Here is a 24,452-nt window from a genome sequence, read left to right on the forward strand (position 1 = left end):
TGTTTTTCAAACTGCTGCTTTCCTTACAAGACAGATCTCCAAATACCAGAGAGTTTTTCCTTGGAGCAGTTGGCTACTGTTGGCTAGTAGCTATGTAAGCAAATTGTGCACAGGTGACTTACTGACAAGCTTTTTAAGGCTTCCAGGCAACATTCTCTTTCGACATAATTGTTCATTTTATGGTTGGTAAATAATGTCCCTCTGCCTGTGTGGAAAGGAAAGTCAATGACAGGGCTTGCAGTTGCTTCACTGAAGTCGGTAGTTTTCTCAGTGACCTCACTGATAAGGCTCAAGTTCCAGCTGTGACAGTGTAGAAAGTAAATCTGCTCATTTAAAACCAGCTCTTTTGAACCTCATAAATCCACTAACGTTAAGCCACGCAAAGGCATGCTATTGGTGTCTATTGTTACCAAGCAATAGGTGTGCTATTGGTATCTAATATGTTCTGCCTTACACTTTAGGTTATAGGATGATTGTTTTATTGTTCCAGAAGTCCAGAATTGAACTACAGTAACTTATGAGGTTATTTCTGGATTTAGGGGGGAAAAAAATCACTTAGCTGTTCTCTGGCATATTGAAGTTGTAAAAAGAAAGCTCTTGAAGGACTAAGAAAGCTGGGATAACTATTAGAGGTAAGTATTTAATGAGCTTGGAGAGCTCATAGAGTTGATTTTTTGATAGATTCTCATAATTTTGTCAAGTCTGTAGGTTTTAGGCACCTTACTGATTATTACATGGAGTATTTCTTGCATCTTTTATGAAATACCTTCGTTTCCTATCACAATTAGGTGTAATACTTTCTCTTTGGATGATTTTTTTTTAAAGATTTAATATCTTTCTCCTTTGATCAGTTAATGAGGCTGTGGTGGCTTCTCTTCCTAGGTTTCATCCTAGATTTCATCTGACTTCGTAGGTGAAGTGTCTGCCAAATACCATGTAGAAATTGATCAAGTAGTTGCTGCTAGCATTTTGAACTCCTAATATTTTGCTAAAGATTCAATTTCTAAACACTGTGGTGAAGGGATTGCCAATACAGTCCATAATCACCAGAGGAAGGCAAGCAAGTAAGCTTAATATTAAGGGCTTGCAGAAATTCAGCTTCTTAATGTGGAAGCTATGATGGAGAAAAGCAAGGAGGGCCTTTTCAAAGGTTTCTCACATAAAGAGTTTATTTTTTAATCTACTTCAACAAAATGTTCATCTAAATTAATTTGCTCATCATGTTAATTGAGACATTTCATTAAACACCTGACTGACAAATTCTGCTGCATGTCATGATTAGCTGATAGACACATTGGACTTAAGGTTACCCTGCAACTTAAATTGCTGTCAAAACTGTTACCTATTTTTAAAAGTGATGGTTTCAGTGAAATACAAAATGGATCGAGTAGATTGCTCTCACACTCATCCTGTGAGCGAGGGGGAAGATTTATTGTGTCTTTCTTGTATCTTCAGAAATAAGAGAATTCATAAGCTTAAGTGATTTTTTTGAAAGTGGATTTTGAGCTGTTTTTATTTCTTTTTGAGCTTTCGTCTCTTCCAAAGGCCCTTAATCAAGACAAATGTAGGGCTCTTTGTTCCTGTCTCCTTTTGATTTGATCACAAGTGCTGTAGAGTCTATGAAGAACATATGTGATGTGGATAAAGAAGAAATTTTTTATCTCCAAAAGAGGATCTGATGCAGCCTCTAAAATTAGTCATCAAATCTACGGACTGAAATAACAATATCTAATAACTGTAAAGAAATGCTATCACATTCTAGCGATAATTTTTAGCAAAGCTAGGGTTGGAAGCCTGCCAGTCTAATTACATTTCTTAGAAGACACAAGGACGTCCAGAGAACTGTAAGTAAGCTGTCAGGCATCACTTCTCAGTTACAAATTTGTAATTTATTCGTGGGATTTGAATAGAGATGTCTGCTACATGGGTAGCTCCCACAGGGCAGCGGCCGTAGTGTGGAGAATACCTGATTCTGAATTTGAAGTATTACAGAATCACAGAATCGTAGGGGTTGGAAGGGACCTCCAGAGATCATCGAGTCCAACCCCCCTGCCAAAGCAGGTTCCCTACAGCAGGTCGCACAGGTAGGCATCCAGGCAGGTCTTGAACATCTCCAGAGAAGGAGACTCCACCACCTCCCTGGGCAGCCTGTTCCAGTGCTCCGTCACCTCACTGTAAAGAAGTTCTTGCGCACATTTGTGCAGAACTTCCTATGCTGCAGTTTCCAGCCGTTTCCCCTTGTCCTGTCTCCACTCACCACTGAAAACAGTCTGGCCTCGCCATTCTGCCCCCCCACACCTTAGATATTTATAGACCTGGATCAGGTCCCCTCTCAGCCTTCTTTTCTCAAGCTGAACAGACCCAGTTCACTCAGCCTTTCTTCATAGGAGAGATGCTCCAGGCCCTTCACCATCTTTGTGGCCCTCCGCTGGACTCTTTCCAAGAGATCTCTTTCCAAGAGATTAGCAGTCGCAAATTGTTCTGCATACACAAAAAAGTCCTATGTATCTGTTGCCACAGTCAGTGCAAGTAAGGTAAATTTATTTGAAATATATAAACCAGTTGAGAGCTGAAAAATCAGAAGTGTGTTCTTATCATCCAGCCAAGGATAAACTGAAGATGAGAGGAGATCCCATCTCCAGCTTCTGTGGCCTTAAATACCAAGGTGCCTTATTAGATGTATGGTAAAGGCAAAACAAACAAACAAAAAAACCAACCTGTTAATATTCCATAATTACAAAATGCATATTTTATTTAAAAGCAATTTAAAAGTCATTTTTTCATCGAAGAGAATCAAATATATCCTAAAAAGTATGAACTCCTACAATACACATAGCAATTTCATTTTCGCCTGTTAGGAATAACTACCAAGCTCAGTGAATGACTGTATTTGGGAGCATATATTAATAGTTAAGAGCAAATAATAATCAGTTTTTCTGTTCAGAAGTGATATGTCTTTTCCCAAAGAGAAGGGATTATGCTCTGTAAGAGAAGATCAGTGGCCATTATATGCAACTGTCTCAGCATGAGCAATGCCATGGGTAATGCAAATCTTAAGGAATGGACTTGCAGTACTTGAAGGGAGCTTACAAGCAGGAGGGGGAGGGCGGTGTGTGACTTTTTACGTGGTCTGATAGTGATAGGCTTTAAACTAAGAGAGGGGGGATTTAGGCTAGGTGTGAGAACGACATCTTTTGCTCAGAGGGCAGTGAGGCCCTGGCACTGCTGCCCAGAGAGGAGATAAAAATGTAGGGTGGTTTTTAGAAAATATTACAGAAAATGAGTTAATGGCACTGAGTGCAAGATTCCTGTTTTCCTTTAGCTGGGATCTCTTGTTTGCAGTCAGAAGTACTAAAATGCTTGTATGCAGAAGCATGCTAACTGAGAGGTGAGGCATGTGTTTCTGAATAGCAAAATATATGGTCTCGCTGCTTGATTGCCTTCCTAATTGTATGGAGTCTTTGAGACTGCTTGTACAATGCCAGATTAATTTGTTTGCAGAAAAGAAACTAGTGTTTACTTCTGCAGCAGTGTAGCTTAACTCCGTACATGCTCGAAAGGTAAAATGGTTAAAATGGAACTGTTGCAGGTAGCTGAAAGTTATTATTTGAAATAGGTATCACATTTTTGTCAGTTCTAACACCTTTGAGAAATCTTTGTCCTTAAGAGCTGAATGCATCTTTATGTGGTTATATTGCATGTCCTGTGTGAATGTCTTAGCCATGCTCAAGAGCTCTGCACAGTATTCCTGTATCCTTCTGGCTCTACCTTGGTTAATGTGTGGGCTAAGGATGAGGATGGGGCATATCCTGTTGCTCTTTGAAGTGTACTAGCTGCCTCCTGCATGTTCTTTTCTACCTCAAATTACTCATCAAAATAACTAAAACCTAAAAGCTAACGTATCACAAATTTAAAAGCAAACAAAACAGAATCAAACAACAACAGCAAAAGCCTAAGAAAGTAACAACAACAACAACAAAAAAACACTATCCCTGTTTACTTTTGTGGAGCTTGAAAACTGTGGCTACTAGTACTCTTAAGTTCTGTTTGTTTCTGTAGTGGTTTTGATTGATTTTATTTATCTTTGTAATTTCTTGTGTCTCCTCTATTCTGCTGCCTACCTGCAGATCAAAATTCTGTATTCTGAGGAGTGCGAATGAAAACAACAGGCAGCAATTCCCTGTATGCTGAAGATCTGGCCATTCCAAAAATAGCCATGTAAATAGATGGCTGCCTTCAGTGGCTCGAAAAGTGCACACTTGTCGAAGCAAATAGCTGTGATGGAATTTCCTAGGAATCCTTGTGAAGCTCTTTTGAAAGCATTTGTTTTAAATAGCTCCTGCAAGCTCATCCACTCCAATAATTTCCTGTAACTCTCCTGGCGGTGTTTTGATAAGACTTAATGAGTGACTTAAAACAATAAAGGAGTAACAGCTTGATTTAACATCCTTCTTAAAGCTGAAATGTTTGAATGGAAAGGCCTTTACTGATGATATTTTTGTAATTACAAATGGAGTGAAGATTGGAACTGGAATTTTGTTACCTTTTAAAATGTTTGTAAATTTTGAATTATTTTTAAACAATGAAACACATTTATTTATTCTTCCCTGATATGTGTGCATAGGGAGGAAGAAGGAAAGACAAAAAATCATAGTCTGAAGCTTTGCAAACCTTGGTGTGGCATTTGTTGCTGAACAACAGAACAAAAATGCACTATTTCTCAAGCTTGTAGTTGTGTTGCATTCAGGCCTTCAATTTCACCGACACTAAAGAGATGTTCTAAAGTTCCAAAGCAACTGCAACAAATTCTAGTTGTGTACTTCGTCCTTCCAGGGAGAAATGTCTAAATTAGCACATTTTACATTTTCCCACCTTCTTATTTATTTCTGACTTTGGTTGCTGATGTCCTTCAAGTAAAGGAGTTCTCAGAACAGGCATGATGATGATATTGCTGATATATAAAACCTCCCTCATCCCACTTGACAAAAACTTGGGCAAAAAAAATTCTGGACTTTGATTTTGAGAAGTAGCTTTGGATTGAGCGTTGAGGTTTAATTGAAAGAGTCCTCTTGTTTCCTTAAACTGAATTGATGAACACATATTTTTTTCACTCAATGTACTTGATTTCTATAAGCAGAGAGGACAATCTTGGAAGGAAGTAGTAATGCAAAGTGGCAAGGTGCATTAGGAATCTGCTGGGACTGAATAGTTATTGCTTTCTGGCTTGCATAGATATATTTTTTTAAACTTCATACCCAAAGTGAGGGCGAGCTCAATCAATTAATCAAGCAAAAGAAAATTGATAGCAAGAGTGAAGTCATGTTTTCTGGGCAACGTATTTGTTTGATAATCCTTGAAAGTTGTTGCATTTATATAAATACTTCTTCAAGGCACATTACTCTGCCTGTCATGCTGCCAAGCAAATTGACTGCTAGCAAATGAGCTCTGAGTCATGGTATCACTGCTGCATGGTTTATTACCTCAACAAACTATTGATGTCAAATAAATTGGGCTCCCTACAAAATGAAGTGGCAGAATAAATTGTACCTAGAAAAGTTCAGTGAAAGCTGTGCTCATCTTCAGCTTCTGGCAAAGACTGCAGCTAATAGGAGTTGATTAAAAATTCTGGTTGTATGACATCAACTGAATTGAACCAGTTGTGGGTATGATAGAGAGGGATTATATGCAAGTATTCTTCATGTTACAGTCATTTATTTCATTTCAGCATGCTTTTTAAATATTTCATTCTTTGAATTGTCTTTTCTTTGGGGCAAATTGCACTTGAGTAATGATGACAAGCTCAGCAAACAACCATTTCATTGTCCTCAATGGCATTGTTGACTGTAAATTATGCAAGTCCATTTTGAATGCAGAACTGGAAGTGGTGGTGTATGAAGTGCCTGATTTGGAGCAAAAAGATGATTGAGGAAGTGGAGGAAGTTGGCCCATTTTGATACAGATGCATATTATTCAAATAACAAATTTCCTTTAAGGGAAGCTGGATGTGAATAAAAAGGACTGGTATTTACAAAATACAAACATCTTCGTTTTAAAATCCAGTGTCATTGAAAAGGTTAAATGTCTTTATTGGAGGTCAGATGAGACTAAAATCATAGCATAGCTGAGGCTGGAAGCATTTTCTAGTCTAGCCCCCATGCTCAAAACAGGAACATCTAGAGCAAGCTGTTCCATGAAACTGAAACCTTCCTTAATATGCACATGATCCTGGATTGTTGTCATAAGCATGCCAGCCATTTCCTTTTGGTGTCTTGCTTCAATGTCTGTTATAGCTTAACATTTATTTGAGATGACTTCATGCAGAATAATTTCTTTATCTGATCTAGACTAACTACACAAGCTTTATTTTTATTCCTTAATTTCCCTTCACCCCATGGGTGCCGAGCATGGTCAACTTTCCTTGAAGTTGCACAGATTTAGTATTGTTGCTGAAGCATGGTGGGGCCCTTTCAATTGAAATGAAACAAGTAACTGAGACAATTATTTTGGTACAAGGAGACCATGTTAGGGCACAAGTAGTAATCTGTTTTCTCGTCTTCCTTTTTGAGGGGAATAAAAATTAATAATAAAAAGAGGACGGGGGAGAAACTCAAAACAATGACTTCACCGACAAAATATAGAAACAAGTAGAATCCAGGCTGGATAACTTAGAAATATCAGAGGGAATATTTGATATTTCAAGTTTGTTTCAATTTTCAAATCATTTTCAGTTGTATTAGAAGACAAATGTGTTTTCAGTATTCAACAAGAAATTTCTTCTATGCCATGAAAGGGTATGTAAGGGATTTACTCATGCTGGCTTCAGTGTGGTTGAACTGCCTTGAGATCTTAATGGGGTAATGTGCAAAGATTGTGTTTCCTTGCAAATAGATTGGCACAGTTCTTATGTAGGATGCTTACAGTTCTGACAGTGGATTTCAAATTGCTGTTTAATCAATAAAATGCAACTTCCAAAGACAAGTTGTAAAATACATAAGTTGTAAATGACTGTCTGATTCCCATTTTAACTCTCACCTGTGAGAAAGTGAAATGGAGCTCTCCACGTCCTGCTTCCTGTTAAATTTTGGCTGTGGTACTAAAGCAGTTTTTCTCTATATCAGTGTCTTGTAAAAAGATGCGTGTACCTTGAACAATATGGCACAGTGTTCATCTTCAGTGCTGGAGATGAAATGTGAAATACTTAATATAGACAAGTGCTAAGTAGTTTGCAGTCATTACTAATCACAGGCACAACAGGAACTGTGAAGTCAGTAGGCTTGTGAAAGGAGACTGGGTATTTCAGCGCATGATTACTTAGAGTGAATAATGTAATTTATTAATAGATTGTCTCACATGGAAATGCACGATGCATACACGTAATGCGTAATTTTAAACAACAGCCATGAGCTGACTGTCTTTTTCTTGGCATTCTGTCCTTTCTGGGAGTGCCTGTCATGTTTAAGTCCACTATTTTGGAAAGTCTGTAGTAAGTCTAGGACTTATCAGCTTATCAGGAGTTCCCTTCTCCTTCCTTCCACCATGGTATCCATATCTGATGCCACACTTCATGTATGTTATGTCGAATTACTGTCTTCTGGCTTTGATATTGAGTCCTCATTTATGTTTTTGGTTTTGTTTTTTTTTTAATTATTGCTTGTGTGAAGAGCTTTTAGCTTCAAGGCAACTCGCAGTCTATGAAATGTGAGGTGTGAATGAGATGGTGTGAGTATCGAGTACTAGTAAGATTCTCCTGTATTTCTTATAATCACAGAATGGCCTGAGTTGAAAAGGACCACAATGATCATCCAGTTTCAACCCCCTGCTATGTGCAGGGTTGCCAACCACCAGACCAGGCTGCCCAGAGCCACATCCAGCCTGGCCTTGAATGCCTCCAGGGATGGGGCATCCACAGCCTCCTTGGGCAACCTGTTCCAGTGCATCACTACCCTCTGTGAAAAACTTCCTCCTAACATCTAACCTAAACCTCCCCTGTGTTAATTTAAAACCATTCCCCCTTGTCCTGTCACTATCCACCCTCGTAAACAGCCGTTCCCCCTCCTATTTGTTACACTTTCAAGTACTGGAAGGCCACAATGAGGTCTCCCTGGAGCCTTCTCTTCTCCAAGCTAAACAAGCCCAGTTACCTTTCCTCATAGGAGAGGTGCTCCAGCCCTCTGATCATCTTAGTGGCCCTCCTCTGGACCCACTCCAAGAGCTCCACGTCCTTCCTATATTTGGGGCCTCAGGCCTGGATGCAGTGCTGCAGATGGGGCCCCACAGGAGCTGAGTAGAGGGGTACAATCACCTCCCTCTCCCTGCTGACCACCCCTTTGTTAATGCAGCCCAGAACACAGTTGGCCTTCAGGGCTGCCAGTGCACACTGCTGGCTCATGTCCAGTTTCTCATCTACCCAGACCCCCAAGTCCTTCTATGCAGGGCAGCTCTCAAGGAGCTCTTTCCCAAGTTTGTATAAATACCTGGGATTGCCCCAATTCAAGTGCAGCACTCTGCACTTGACTTTGTTGAAGTTATGAGTTTGAGCTGACTTCTGTGTATCTTGTAGAGTAAATGTATTTTGATGCATCAAGAAAATGAACTTCTTTGTTGATGGTTTTTTCTCACTGACCAGCAGTGCTCGCAGTGTGTCCAACAGTAAAGAAAGAAAAAGAAGGATCCTAGTTCTTTCTGTGTGTTCATGCTGCTCTGGAAATTTGATCAGTAAATGTTATTGATAGTATTAGTATTATATTATATTATATATAATATATATAGTATATTCTTTACGCATAGGATATTCATGTAAAATTGTCTTGAGGTAGTTGTTTTTCTTTAGTTCATGACTGCAGTAGTTTATCTAGAAAGTTTGCCTTGGAAATTCACAATCAATATGTTTGTGGTTTCTGAAGAATTGTCTCTACAGTAACTTATTGCCAGTTTATATTGGAACAAAAATGTGAATTTGTCTACATGAATGTAGTGTGATATGGATGAAATTGTGGGAGCTTTGCAGAAGAATGGAAAAACCTTGCTACTGAGCTGCTTGTCAGACCTCCAGTCAGAAACCAGAGGCTTCCTTGTTGTTCCTGGTTACTGGAGAGCAGAAAAAAACAGATTTTTATCAGATATTTGCATAAAACGAGTTTTTAATCCATATCCGGGTAAGATATTTGCGTACTGAAATACCTAAGGGTTTCTAACTCTTTTAAAAGGGTTTGAAAGCAAACCCTTTTAAAAGGTTTAGGTGGCTTCTGAAAAGTGAGTTGAAATAAAGCTTTATTCTGATGTTGCTTAGATATGGACTGTGTGGCTTTTGCAGCTGGTTAGTTTCTCTGGCACTTTTCCACACTTTTGTTTGAGCAATTAGTGTATGTGAGATGATCTCTCTAAACAGTAGAAAGATCTAAATAAAGGAGCCTAAGGCACTTAGAAACAGATTGAGTTTAGTTTGAACAGCAAAGCTCTGCTAACACAGCGTGTAATTATGCGGTGTATTTTTCAAACACCTTACTAAGGTTACTTTGCAATGTGGATGTGCAATACCTCAAGACTATGAAATGATTTATGCTCTTAAAAATTATCATCCTTTTGAGGTTTAAGAAAAGAACTACAAAACCATTTAGAACACACACATAGATTGGGATGCTGTCCTCATCCAGTTCTTTTGGTAGGTGATCATCTTCCTACTGTAAGTGGTAAAACCTATGTATTTTAGCAGTTAATATGCATTGCTGGATCATGTCAAGTTTTTGTCCACCAGGATGCCCAAGTCTTTCTCTATAGGGCTGTTCTCAGCCAGTTCTTCTCCCAGTCTCTACAGATACCTTCTCAAACATGACAGAGAATGACTTGGCAGCTGTTGCATGTTGTCCAGCCCCCAAAAGTTGTACTTATTCAGTCTGATTAGGCCATTTGCTTACAGTAGAGAGATTCTGCTCTTCCAACACCCCACCCAGAGGTTCAGGAATGTGAGAGGCATGGGAAGCCTGAATGCCAGTGAATCCTGAGGCAAAGAACTTGCGTACCTCAGCCTTCTCCATGTCTGGATCCAGTTCTCCCTCATTTATTAAGAGAGGAAGTGTATTCTTCTGGCCTCTATCTGATTATCCATAGCATATTTCTCCAGTGTTTTATAATCACATTTGATTTTTCTTTCTGTTTCTCATTCTCGGAGTGAAAATGTGAGCCAATAGCAAATAGTTTGTTTTAATTGTTCTTTCTCATTTGCTATGCACAAACACACAGGAATACTGGCAGTCTGTCTGGTTGATTCTTGATTGCATTACTTCAGTTTCTAAGTCACAGGACATGAACAATGATGACATATGTTTAAAATGGTATTTGATGAAGTCACTGAGCAGATGCCTGATCAACGTATGTAGGTTACTTTCCTTTCATTGCAAGAAAGGAAAATTCTTGCAGTGTTAGTGTCCATGTGTGCAAAGATGATAAAAAATTGTAGTAGGTAACAATTAATGGATTATTCTTGCAGCTCATGGTTGATTTGGCAATTGAGTAGAAATAGAGTGCAGTAAGAGAAGATCAAATGACCCAAACAGAATAATAAGTACTTGAATTCTGGACTTTGTGTATTTATTGTTATTCTGACCTGTTTGTCTCTTATCTTTGAGTACTCAGGCTTTGACATTGGTTGACTTCAGCAGACCATCCTTGAACTATCAATACGGTCAGTTAAGGATTCGCTGTCACGAGGAAATTTTTGCAAGGGGAAGCATTGTTTAGTTTTCCCAGAGAAATCCAAAGTGCTTCATCTCTTAGAAGCCCAAAGGGTTCCAGCTTGGAATTCCTGTCAGATGGACAATAGTTGCTGGATGTTTGAGATGCCAAGAGCACAGAGCAGGCAGAGGCAGAAAATGGATGATAACGTCACCATAAGACAGACAACTCTCATTAAAGATTTAATAGTGAGCCTTGCCCTGTAGCAACAGGTTGACTTTGCTTTGCTAGCATCTTATTTTCTAATAGCAAAATCTGGGGCTTGGAGTTCAAGGACTGACACATACATTGTCTCTAAATTGGAGAGGTATGGATTGGAAAGATTGGCTGTTTGGTGGGCTAAGAATTGGTTGGCTGGTCACAGCCAAAGGGTTGTGATCAATGTTCTGTCAGGGTGGAGGCCAGTCACAAGTGGTGTCCTCCAGGGGTTGGTCTTGGGACCGGTGCTCTTCAACATCTTTAGATGATGGCATCGAGCGCACCCTTAGCAAGTTTGTGGATGACACCAAGATGAGTGGTGCAGTCAATACATCGGAGGAAAGGGAAGCCATCCAGAGGGACCTGGACAGGCTGGAGAAGTGGGCCCATGAAAACCTAATGAGGTTCAACAAGGCTGAGTACAAGGTGCTGCACCTGGATCGGGGCAATCCCAGGTATTTATACAAACTTCAAGAGCAAACTTGGAGGGGAAGAGCTCCTTGAGAGCAGCCCTGCAGAGGACTTGGGGGTTCTGGTGGATGAGAAACTGGACATGAGCCAGCAGTGTGTGCTTGCAGCCCTGAAGGCCAACTGTGTTCTGGGCTGCATTAACAAAAGGGTGGCCAGAAGGGAGAGGGAGGTGATTGTACCCCTCTACTCGGCTCTCGTGAGGCCCCATCTGCAGTACTGTTTCCAGGTCTGGGGCCCCCAGTACAGGAAGGACGTGGAGCTCTTGGAGTGGGTCCAAAGGAGGATTGAAACTGGATGATCATTGTGGTCCTTTTCAACCCAGGCCATTCTATGATTATATGATACCCAGAGCAGTGTTCCCAGCACCATGTCGGGGTGGCTTTTGGAAATATCCAAGGAGACTACAGACCTTGGCAACCTGTTCCAGAGTTCCATGTCCCTCATGGTATAAAAGTGCATTCTGGTGCTCAGAGGTAACCTTTTGTGTTCCAGTTTGTACTCACTGCTTCTTGTCCTGGTGCTGGGCACCACCGTTGAGAGCCTGGCTTCGTCTTCTTTGCACCTTACCTTAAGATATGTATAGATACTGATGGGATCCCCCTGAGCCTTCTCTTTTCTGGGCTGAGCTGTCCCAGGTGAACTGCTTCAGTCCCTTCATCATCATCACTGCCCTTCACTGGACTCTCTCCAATATGTCAAAGTTCCTCTTCTGGGAAGCCAGAATCAGACCCAGCACTCCAGATGTGGCCTCATCACTGCTGAGTAGAGGGGAAAGATCGCCTCCCTTGAATGCTGGTGATACCTAACCTGATGCAGCTAGGGACACCATTAGCCATTACTAGTAGCAGCAAGGGCACATTACTGTCTTAGGGCAACTTCAACATATAAGGAATTTTTTTAGCTAACAAACACGTGGATGTTTTTCTCTTAAGTTTATTAATGTATCTAAGACCATCAGCCTTGAAACAATCCTAGCTTGTGTTTGTATTAACCCGTTTAGCTGCAGCTCTTTTTCTGTCTGTTTATGTCTGGCCACATTGATTAATATCATTGCGTGACTGGTTTTCCTTTTTCATTTTTTAATACGAGTGGCATTTTAAGACATTTGCAGATTTCCTGTGATCGTGTGCTCATTTTAATATTAGTAGGGTTAGTTGCTCTTCCATCATTCAACCCATTTCTCATTCTCTTTCTCAGAAATAGACTTTATCATTTTTTGTTTTTTTTCCCCGTTTCTTACTGAAAGCTAATGCTGTGCTTGTGCATTAGAAATTGGTCAATTGGTTCAGTCAACTTGGGCATAAATTCAGATTTCTTCAAGATAATTTCCAGTGTATGCTTTGAAAATTGGATCTTAAGGGAAGAGAGCACTTACAGACCTAAATCTGTGACACTTTAAGATCCTTCACCCCACTTGGCTGGCTTTGTCCTGCAAACTGAACTTCACTATTCTCCTGTACACACCTTCTCCCTTTTATTGGATGGATCTTCAACTTTTACTGAATAGTTGTATCTCTCTGAATTCATGGAACTCCTTGCTGTTTTCCTTCCACCCAACAGCCTCCTGTCCTATCGTGATGTAGAACACTGTAGTGCCTTGACCTCTCGCCTGCAAACTGCCCTGCCTTTCCATGTTCTTCAGTTTATGGGTGGCATGTTCATTTTTCTTGAATTTGAACAATGTTATTTATCTTCCTGTCACGTACTTAGCGTTCCAGAGCTTTCTGGTATTCATGTCTGCTATAAATATTTTCTGCAGGTCAACCTGTAAGCTGAGTTTGAGCAGAGGAAGTCTTTTCTGGCTTCAACCAGGGAACAAGTTGTTGCATGTCTTTTCATGGCTTTTGTGTTGATGAATGTGGAACTGTATTAATAAGAGAGCAATCTACTTCCAAAAGTTTCCACGGAATATCACAAAATATCCTGAATTGGAAGGGGTCTGTAAGGTTCATCTGTAAGGTTCATTGAGTCCAACTCCTAATGCTCCTGTCCCAAAGGATTTATTACTCTCCCAAGTAGATAATGGTGTCAGAACATGTGCCAAAATCTCTCATTTCCTTTAGGATTCTTTTGAAAGAGAATTCTGAAATGATTCTACTTGCTAGTGTGTATTTGTTAAATATACATAAGAATCCTTGTATGTTTTCTCTCCCTTTATGATGATCTGACACACTAGCTGAGCAAAAGCTGAGAAGAAAGAAAATGTGAAACAGAGGAGAGTTGAGAGGTCTTCTGACTTTGTTAGCTTGCATTTTAATTTGGTAGTTACTTTTCCTAGAAATGGTTTGGTGTTTTTTTTCCTTTGCATCGTGCTTTCCTGTGAAACCATGGGGAAGGTGACTTAATTTCTAAAAGGAGACTAGGAGCTTTAACCTTTAAATGTCATCGGCTATTTGGAGATAATTTGGCTCCAGTAATGAAAGATATATAATTTATGAAACTTCAGATCCCCCTGCTACTTGAAGTAGGCAAGTACTATGAAATCTAGTTTCCATGGAGTACATAATCACAGCTGTGGATCCAAATGAATCATTTCTAGATAGCAGGAGCATTTATGGACTTCCGTGATGACCCAGAAGTCCTGTTCTTATGTACTGCAGAAATACATATGGGACACAAAGCTGTCTAAAATAAAAAGTGGAGAAAGTCCAACTAGTAGTGTGGAGGCCACCATTTAAATAAAGCAAATAGTAAACTTCCTTTTAAATGAGCTTAGACTTATACAGAGTGATTGATTCTTAATGGCTTGTCACTAATAAAATTTTAATTGGACATTGAAGGATTTTGCAGAGCTGAATACATTGAATACTTCCAACTTAGTTTGTTTTCTTAAATTAGAAGCATTCTTTGCTATGAGTTACTTTGGTTTTGATTTTTATTCCCCATGGCAGCTGAGGAAGATTGTGAGGACTCTGCACTGGGAATACTGGAAACAAAATTCTGTTTTTCCTACACCGTTGTCTTCCTAGCTTCTGAAAAGGAGAAAACAGTAAGACTTACGTCAGTGGATTAACACTACTGGAAGTGCCATTCAGAAGGAAGAAGCCTTCATCATCCTTCATGCTTCTCTGCCTGCTGCTGCTTTTTTTTGTTTGTTATGCTGAGGAGGGCATATCTTCTGAGAATCAATGTGTGGGTGCAATTCTGCTGCAGAGTCCAAGATCTTTGCTTAAGGAGAAGGAGGAGCAAAGGTTTTGATGTAACATAAAATTTCATTATTTAAATCCTCAATTTCTTTACATCTGTTCCTGGAGTAAACCTGCTTTTTAATAGGAAATGTTCCATATGTCTTTTCCGGAAGAAAAACATGTGGGGTACATAATGTAAAGGGGGGGAAGAAAAAAAGAGTATGTGAGAGCTCAGCTTAGTTTTCTATATGGTTTTTATTTTATTTTTGCATCTCATACTGCCTGGCTTGCTGCAAAGAAATACCGTATGCCAAATATTTGAACAATCTCTAAAAAGGAGGAGGAAAGAGGAAAAAGAGGAAAAAAGGTGTTGGTTTATCTCCCTCTTGCCAAATGTTTCTGAAATTTCTGATGCTGAAGCCTCATTCTGCCTCAAGAATACTGGCTTGCATTGATCAGTAGATAAGAAGTATGACTGCCCACCCTAAAAGTGCAGCTGAACTTCTTAATCAGGCATTTATTGTGTGGAGTGTGTGTTCAGAAAGAAATACATGGCTGTACAAAATGTGAAAACTCTGTAGCACACACAGCCTTGTTTGGCAGGGCTAGAAATTGTTTAGAAGAGATCTGAGTGGTACTAAATGTTACGACACAAAAACAGCTACCGTGGGTGTGTCTCTCATTCTGATCTTGGGTTTGTCTTCTCAGATCATAAGCATCTGCACTGCCTTCCCAGCTGTTTTTTTTCCTCATTGCATCTCAGCTCCTAACAGACTTGAAATTATAAACACTTCAAACGGAAGCATCTTTTCTTGTACACACGGGATCTGTTTTAGACAGATTCCTTTACTCTCATTTCTACCAATGTTTATTTTCTTCAGGAAACCAAATCTGATAATAGAATCTGGAAGGGTCTTGAGACTTCTGGTTCTGGATGAGACAAAAAACAGTTTTCACACGTTTTGTTAGTCAATTCATATAGGTGCTCACTGATAGTTTGGTTATGTTGTCCTAGAAATTAGCATAAATCTAACGTAAATTTTCCATAGCTTAAACTCTTTTGTCATCGTTGGGGGATTTATTCCTTTGCTTTTCTGCAGCAGTCTTTTGTTCTTGTTGTCTCCTTTCATTCCAGTAAGGACTGAACTATTTAAATGTTTCATGAGATGGTGTTTTCCAGACCTCTTTCCACTCTTGTGTAGTTGCTTTTGGACTTCTTGTTCTGTGCCATTTGGTGATGTGCTTTGCAAAAACACATCAGGTTGAGGCATTTAAAATGCTAAGCAGGATAAAAGGCTTTTCTGTCTGTTTTGTGGTGCTGTGACTTTCTACAGATCCTTTTCTGCTGTAATGCTCCTTAATAGTTGGTTTCCATTACAGATTTGTATGGTTGATTATTTACAGCCAAAATTGCACTTTGCACACGACTTAATTCCACTCCATCTGATGCTTTTAAGCCTGCCTTCATTTTCTTTCAAGATAATTTTTTCCTGATCCAACTGAGAAAGTATTTGCAGTTTGTATTACTTATTGGGTACCTGCACGTTTAACCAGTTTACTTACAGTTAAAGAAATGCTTAATAAATGATACCAGTTGTTTTGATTCTGTCCTGACTCAAATGCGTATCTTATACATCCTTCTGATTTGATGTCATATCACCAAAACATTTTTTTATGCAATCTGCCTATGGGTACACAGTAGTATCTCACACTGGCTGGGCTGCTTGGGATGGTTTGTTCATGGCAGTCATCAGCTTTGGGTATTCGCAGTGGTGCAGCATGTCTTTTAGTCACAGCTGTCTGACCAAGTCATTAAATAGGCTATTTTGATGGTACATGTTCTGGACAAGGTTTAAACTGTGTAACGTGTATTACGTTCTGGGTATTTAGAGATACAGAATGGGGAAAAAAATCCCTCACGAGTATTTGACATTGAGTTTATGGGTCTGTGATTATCTGAGGTCCCTTCCCTACTTCTAAAGATCAAATCAGCATCCTCTGCCTCTTTTCCAGTTCCCAAGAAATATGGAACTTCCCAATTGGGAAGGCCTCACATGTTCCATGCCCACCGCCCTCTGGCGCACAGCCTGTCCCTAACCCCCAGCTGCCCATCCCTGGCAGCTCCATGCCGTTCACTCGGGCCCTGCCACTGTCACAGAAAGAGGTGGTCAGCATGGTCTTCGAACCTTATTTTTGATTCTTTATTTCTTTTTCTGCAATTGGCAGCAGTGCCTTTGTGGCTTACTGGTTATTTGATTTTTATTCTTTTGATGGTTTTCTGCTTGTGGGTAGAAGGAGCAATTGATCAACACAATTCCTTGTGAAAAGCATCAAGTGTTTGCCTGTTAGAGGCATAGCACTGCTGTGGATTGAGTATTTCTACTAAAGGCAGCTAGTAGAAATAAAGAACCTGCATAAGAGTTTAGCAACTCTACAATTCATAATTAAAGGTACCAATAATCTAAGATCACACACTGAAAATCAGAATTATAGACTGGTTGAATTTGGCAGGGATCCATTCGACCCAGCCCTGTTCCAGCAGGGACACCCCGAGCAGTGCCCAGTACCACATCAGGGCTATTGGAGATCTCCAAGGAAGTGACCCCACAGATTTTGGGTACCCTGTGTCAGGGCCCTGTTGCCCACACAGCACAGAAGTGCTTCTAGTGCTCAGTGGCAACCTCTTGTGTGCCAGTTTGTGCCCTGTGCCTCTTGTCCTGGCACCACTGGCAGAGCCTGGCTCTGTTCTCTCTGCACCATCCCCTCTGGTATTAGTAAATGTTGATGGATCCCCTCTGAGCCTTTCCTTCTCCAGGCTGACCAGTCCCAGCTCCCTCAGCCTCCCCACAAGGACGGCTGCTGCAGTCCCTTCATGGTCGTGGTGGCCCTTTGCTGGACTTAATGCTCGCTGGTGCTGAGTAGAAGAGAATCACACAGAGAAGGATCGCTCCTCTCTATCTGCTGGCAGTGCTCTCTGCCTGATGCGGCAGATAATTGCAGATAAGTGTTTTGTTGAGACAAAAGAAGAGTTTAATGATCTTTCAAACTACTAGAAGTCAGGAAATGGAGAAAAATGACAGGCTTAGTTCAACATGGGAAAGGCAGGCATTGTAGTTGATTGCTCAAGTCTTCATAAAACAGTTACCTTGGAATTAGAAGTGAGACATGTATGTCATGGAAGACAGCTAAGAGAAACCTCATAAAATAATCTACAGGAAGCATGAGGTATGAAGCAGAGAATAGCAACAGAAGACGTTACACTGTTCCTACATGGACAGGGGAGCTGCTATCCTACACAGCTCTGTGTCAGGGATTGAACGCTTTATCTCACAAAGATACTGCAGAACTGTTGAGTATTCAGAGTTCAAAAACAAAACAAACAAAAGGCACAGAAAACTCAGATAAGAATCTGAGTATATTTGAGTTTATCTTGAAAAGAGAGTTAATTAAAAGGGGCATAAGATCAGAAGCTGCCTAAAGTTGTTTATCGAGAGATTGCTTTTCTATTGTAGGACAGTGGGGAGGAGACTGGAAGGGGATATGAGATGGGAAGTTGGATTTGATCTTCTTATTGCTTCTGGGAAAATGGAAGTAGTTCTGCCTAGTCCAGTAGGGGGACTTGCTTCTAAAAACAGCTGTTTTTATTACTTTCAAGTAGTAAGCACTTTAATATAAATTATATATCTAGTTTGAGCTACATATAGAGATGTGTATGAGCAGGATAGGAGAGTCAGCTTGGCAGTTTTTCTTCCACAAATAATATAAAATTGAATTGTTGTTAAAATTTCACTTCCGAAAGGTGTAAGGGTTTACTTTCATCTTAGTACATAGTGGACCACTAAGCATCGAAATCTAAAATGGCTTCCAGCTGGAAGATCTTCGTGATCGCAGGCTGAACTTTTATAAGGGAGAGGAAGTTCTAGCTACCTGGTTTCAGATATAGCATAGATATATTTCCCACAATTATTAAAACCAAACACTTTTTTTAGTTGAATGTTTTTCAGAATCAAGACTTGATGCTTTTGCAGCACGTTTGTTGAGTCAGAAAATGTCTTCTCTGAAAGGCTGATACCTGTAATGGCACTTACTGATTCTAATCTGAACATTTTGTTGCTTTGTTCCTGCCATTATTTCTTAATATGCCCATTTTTGCCTTTTAAAAGGTTTTCTAATGGACCTTATCTTCTTTCACTTTGATCACAATATTTGTGTTGTGATCAGCTATTTTCTACCTTGTGGTTCTCCAAACAGCTTCTGGTTTACTTGGTGCTGATAAGAATTACTGAATTAAATGAACCATTGGGTTTATCCCTCATGTAAAACAAAAATTGTCTAAAATAGCAAAATAAATTACAGTGAACAAACATTATGATGCATTTTTTGCAGGTTAGTACTTCCTTTTATGGCAACAACAGGTGAATCTTTTGTAAGGAGGGGGAATCCTTTTATCCTTTTGAGAGCTTCCTTGGGCACAGGGGCAATGAGATGCTGCTGCAGTGGGGCAAGGGGCAGCTGGGGGGCTTCTATAGAGCCAGCAATGGGCAGCCAGGGCTCAGATGGAAGCAGAGAGCTTCCCACAGACCGGGGTAAGGGAGCAGAGGCTGCCATCATTCACAGCAGTGGAGCTGGCTGGGAGCACGGGCTGCTCTGCCAAGGACACAATGAACAGAGGGAGAGATGAGCTCTTTGTTCTGCCTGCCCCAGTTGCTCTGAGATTTTTGTTTTCTCTGTAAAACTTCGGGTTCTGGTTTTTGTTCTAGCAGTGCTTGGGGAGGGGTTGTTTTTTGTTTAGCTTCAAACTTCTGGAAAGCTTCCTGTGGGGAAGGGATCCAGACACATCATTTAAAGCTGTGGCCAACTCTGGGTTCTTTGTTTAACTCCTGTCCTTCTTAGACTAAGTGGTTTGGGGCATGCACATGTGGAGATATTTTTTTAATGATGTTTCTCCACAGCAAATCATGGTGAGTGGTGGAGCATCTGTTTGTAAAGTGAGGGAATTGATCTTTTTGACTCTTTATATAACATTTGCTCTCGTACAGTTTCTCTAGGCATTTCTCTCAAAGCATCCTTACGGATTTTCAGTATTTTTAATAAAGATGTGAAATTTTCCACAATCTCTGCTACCTATACTGAAAATGGAGATGATGCATCTGCTCTCATTGATATGGGCATCCATAGCTTGCAAGTATGTCTTCAGGAGTAAATAGCATTGAGATAAACCCGAGCTTTAACTGCAATGCTTACAGTGCAATAGAATCTCTTGTTTGAACCTATGTTTGGGAATTTACAAATTTGCATAGAAGGTACGTGTTTATGCTTACACATGTATTTAAATATTCAACTCAGAGCTTTTTACACTTTTCTATAAGTGCAGTAATGTTTTGTAATTTACTATATGCTGATAGTGTAGGTACTGGACAGACAAAAGTATGTGCAAAAAGATCGGTGTTGGTGCATTTATCCAATATGACAACATCTCAGTTGTGTTGCTGTACTGATTCCTACAGCATGACTTTTTTCTGTAAGGCCTGCCTCATCCTGCGTGCTTTGGTGATCTCTTCTCCTGAAGCGTTAGGAATAATTTTAATTGGAGGAAAATTAACTTGTTTTGGAACAAAAAGGCTATGAGGCCCAACTATTTTATGCTCAGAATGTAGCTGCTTAATTAATAGATGGCAAACTTGATTAGGAAAAAAAATACTGGTTTTCTTTACCATGTTTTGTCTTAGAAAATTAGCAATTAACTTGAACCTCTGAATGCTTACCTAATGCAGGTGGAAGGAAGCTGATTGTCTCTGATCCAGCTTCCTGCTTGCAGCAGGGTCAGCTACGGGGTCGGAGCAGGCTGCTCCAGTTCCTGTTGGTGCTGGATAACCATCTCCCTCTTATGCTGCTCCCCTTCAAACTGATAATCAGCAAGTTAGCAAATCTGTGAAAGGTGAAGATGGACCTCGAGAACCAAAAGCTGCCCAGTGTATTGTTGCCCACCTTGAATTAAAATTAATTGCAGTTAATGCATGTCACTGTCATTTCATAAAGTGTACCTTAGGCTAACAAAGTGAGAAGCTGTGGGCTTCTTAGTGGCTCTGCTGCTCTGAAGCTTGTTCACTAAATGTGGTCTTGCAGTCTTTGCAGGAGCCCAGGATAATTTGGGCCATGATGAATAACTATTCCTCATGAATAAAATCTTTGTCCTTTATTCTTTTCTTGCAAGTCACACATCTCGTAAGGCAGATGTGTTCTTGCTTTTTTCTTTTTTCTGCACCATACGCTCATGGGCTTCATTGCTTCATTACTGAAGTAATTTGCAGCAGAAAAGCCATTACAGAGGCGTAGCACATCTGTATCTTGTGGCCATAGTGAGCTTGGGTGTGCCAATATGTTCATGGTACCCTCACAGGGCCTTTGCTGGAAAGGTAGAAATAACTGAAGGGAGCACTGCTGGTTTTTGCCAGTCGCTGGTGTTAATTTGCTAGCTGGAGGCCAGCTTACGTGCTTTTGTTTAGAGTAGAGATGTCTGACTCAACAAGCATGGCAGAGCCTTCAGATAGACTGGGAATGCTTCTATAAACCAACTTACAAGCTTACAACTGCGGATGCTTTTGCTATTAATTAATTCATTATAAATTGTGACAAGACAAGCTCCTTCTTGTAGTTTACAGCTGATGCTATATCTTAGGCAGCTTGAAGTAGAGTGCTTTTTCTCATGACAAAGTCTGGCAGTTGTTTTTGTTTTGTTTTTTCCTTTTTCACTCCTCGTCTGTCTTTGTATCTCCAGAGCAAGTATGAGTTCTGGTGTTCAGCTGAACTCACCTAAGCAAAATGTGAGTGCTGCAGTCTGTTTGCTTGTTGCTAATTCTGTGCTCTTCTTGCAAGACTGCCACCAACATTTTTCTTCCTCTTGCTGCTTTCTAGTTCATTTTTGCTTTGGTATGATTCAGTATGTGAAACAGCATCACAGCAAACAGTACTTGTCCCCGAACAGCTAGGAGAAGTTTGAAAAGCATTCTATCTTGACATTTTTCCCAGCTAATGCCATTTAAGTTTTCTCTTCTAAATGACAAAAAGACCTACGTATAATATATTTTCAGCTTGCACTGTCTTTACAGAGCACTTCCTCAACTGTTCTAGCAAATAACGATGAGTGAAGAGAGACTACGAGTAGCAGGAGCATTATAAACCATTGTGGAAGGAAGGCTCCAAGTGTACTAGGAAATAAGTATAATAAATAAAAATCCTGGTGAATAATAATTAAATTTTATCCTTCAGTGGAGGGATATGGATGCCAGGTGAAGCAATGAGAGGATATAAAGTGCAGACTGTAAGTTGTTATTTCCCTCTTGAAAACAACATTAGAACTGATGAATAACTGAGGTAAACATAGAAGCATAAACACTGCTTTTCATTTCACTTGAATAGAGTTTGGCTGGTTGAAACAGCTTATGGGAGAAAGAAGCAATGGCTTCTGTGGATCTTAGAGGCCAAACCAGTATGAAATTCTCTTCTCTGACAAGACGTGGTCCACTTTCCCTCAATCTGAGTCACTAATGAATGTCACAAAGCCCAGATGCGTTGAGCTGGTTTTTAAGGCGTGTAAAGCATGGCACGCACATTTAGCCGAAACCTTTGCTCAGATTTGCTTTCCAATGAAATCACAGAAGGAAGCTGAACAGCAGTGACGCTGCAAGGCTTTGCAACAATGAATAATCAGAGGTAGCACATTGTGTGCTTGTGTTGCAGATTAGTTTGTCTTTACTGTTATAACATATGCGATTTTTCAAAGTCTTGACATTCGTGGCAAGCACAGTGTAGGAGATTCTGGATGCATACGGAATTTCTGGCTGACAATCAGTCTATTTTTAGGCTGAAGGGTTACAGTGTGGAGCCTAACATGCTTGGAAGAGATCTGAATTTCATTCCATTTGAAAGCGAGTGATTTCAATTAGCGTGAACGCAATTTGTACATGGCTCCATGATGCGTGTTTTCTGATAGAATTAGTTTTGTAGAGTGGCTAAGTTTAGTGTTTGAGCATTCATATGATACAAAAACAGTTCAGCAAATTGTAATCTTTGACGCTGTTGCTCACAGAATGCTCTTGTGAGCTAGGTAAGTGTTTCTATTCATGTTTTATGGATGGGGCAGTCAGAGGGACTGAAATAGCTCTGTAAATTTAGCTCCCAAATCCCAAGCTTCTGTGGATTTATACACTGGGAATTTGAATGCCAAAAAAGAACTTCACAAATAGGAACACTTATATTTGTGGATCTTGGTTTAAGTCACCTGTTCAGTCTTACAATAAGGCTGTGATGGGCTTTCCAGGCTGCTCAAGTTGCATTCTGTCCCTTGCTAGTTCTGCCTTTCTGCTGAGTGAGCTATGAACTATCTAAATTGTTTCTATGCAGATACAGTGTATATTTCCTGCTTGAATAAATAGGTATAAATGATTTTATGCATACTACTTTTTGTCTGTGGCTCTAAGTTCAGCAACCTTTAAGTGATAATATGTCTTTTAATAGTCTAAATACAGCAACGTTTTCCCTTTCATAATTCAGACTGGCACCGGTCTTGAAAAATAAAAATCAAACTTTCTTCTCAGTCTGGTTCCTGCAGTTCAGATTAAAAATGCATTAATTTATTTTTAGAGTTTTGTGGCTCTTTTGTTACCTGTAAATGAAGGGATTTTTAAAATGAAAATTTAACAACTGCAAAAAAGGAAGCTTGAAGCTGGCAAAAGATAGTGAGATACCTCCCTTGTAGGTACCTGCAGCCTGCTGGCGGTCTTGCTAGCAGCAGCAGATGTTGTCACTGATAAACCAGCATTGCAAAGGATTTGGGAGTGAGAAGTTCATTTGCTTGGATGCCATGTTTGTGTTGAGAAAAACAACTGATCTCTACTGAAGAACGGCTCTTTGTGTTTGGCATATCACTCCTTGTCCAAAGCAGAGCAAACTCATAGTAGGGAGAATTTTCCCAGCTACTTAGTGAGTAGGAAAGAAATTGTTAGCTCACTTAGTGAGTGCTGAGGGAAAGAAATTGTTAAGAGGTTTTAGGAAATAGGATAATTCAGGAATGTAATGGAATATCTTCATTAGGAGCAATAGGCAAATGGCACTAATATAGGGGACACATGGGTGAAGGATTTGTGCTTTTGATTTCATATCTCAAAGGATAATTGGTGAACAACCTGATGTTCCTTATCCTCCTTGCATTGACACTAACACTGCATTTATATGGGAACGGAGCCTCTTCCACTAGCATATATTGCTGTTACATTTTCTGCTATTGGCTTCTGCTAGTTGACTTAGTTCAGCATGTTCCTAGGGACAGGTCATATGACTCTATTGGCTGGAATAAGCAGTAACTGGTTTTTATTTACTATTTTACTGAATTGTGAGATAATTTGGTATCTCCAGACATGCAGGGGGGGAAATTTGGAAGCACGCTAGAAGCTCATCTTTACTGAAGAATTGGGAGATGACAAAGCAGAGAACAGCAGTTTAGCGGTGAGTTTAGGCTGAAAATATGGCAAAGTTCAAGCGGTATGGAGACAGGGTCATGGCAGTAACCAAGTGAAACTAAATATGCATTTTATGTAACAGCAAATATATGCAGTGTACATAATAAGAGAGATGTTAAGAAAATACAGTTACTTTCTAACTTGGAGATTATAAATGTCGCTTTGAAGAATTTTTGTTTGTCAGGGGTTAACATCTGGGTGATTCCACGAGTGATTGTGCCATGACTTTGACCATCACTGAGTAATTAATCTTCAGTTTTCAGTTTCCCGTTGGGAGCTGGAAGAGAGAAAAATGTTCCAAAATCAATGCAGTAAATGCAGGGCTTTTTCATAATGGGTTCCTTCTATACTTGCATGCCACAGTCTACAGACACTGATTCTGAAATATTTCCTTATTAGTGTACAG

At 40.0% G+C, this 24,452-nt stretch overlaps 1 protein-coding gene across 2 annotated transcripts in view; it reads left to right on the top strand.

Moving 5' to 3' along the window:
• MBOAT2 (membrane bound O-acyltransferase domain containing 2) overlaps nucleotides 1-24,452 on the top strand; it is a 90,401-nt gene that overhangs the window by 20,649 nt on the left and 45,300 nt on the right. The window contains exon 1 of one of the 2 annotated variants that reach the window (XM_042889435.1): nucleotides 586-632. The exons of the other annotated variant lie outside the window; for it this stretch is intronic. The gene's annotated coding sequence lies outside the window, so the exon portion shown is untranslated. Of the gene's footprint in view, nucleotides 1-585; nucleotides 633-24,452 lie in introns of those variants that run through there. 2 annotated transcript variants of the gene reach the window in all.

Source organism: Lagopus leucura, unplaced genomic scaffold (genome assembly GCF_019238085.1).
Source record: "Lagopus leucura isolate 7727_CA_CO unplaced genomic scaffold, USGS_WTPT01 Super-Scaffold_73, whole genome shotgun sequence".
NCBI classification, from domain to species: domain Eukaryota; kingdom Metazoa; phylum Chordata; class Aves; order Galliformes; family Phasianidae; genus Lagopus; species Lagopus leucura.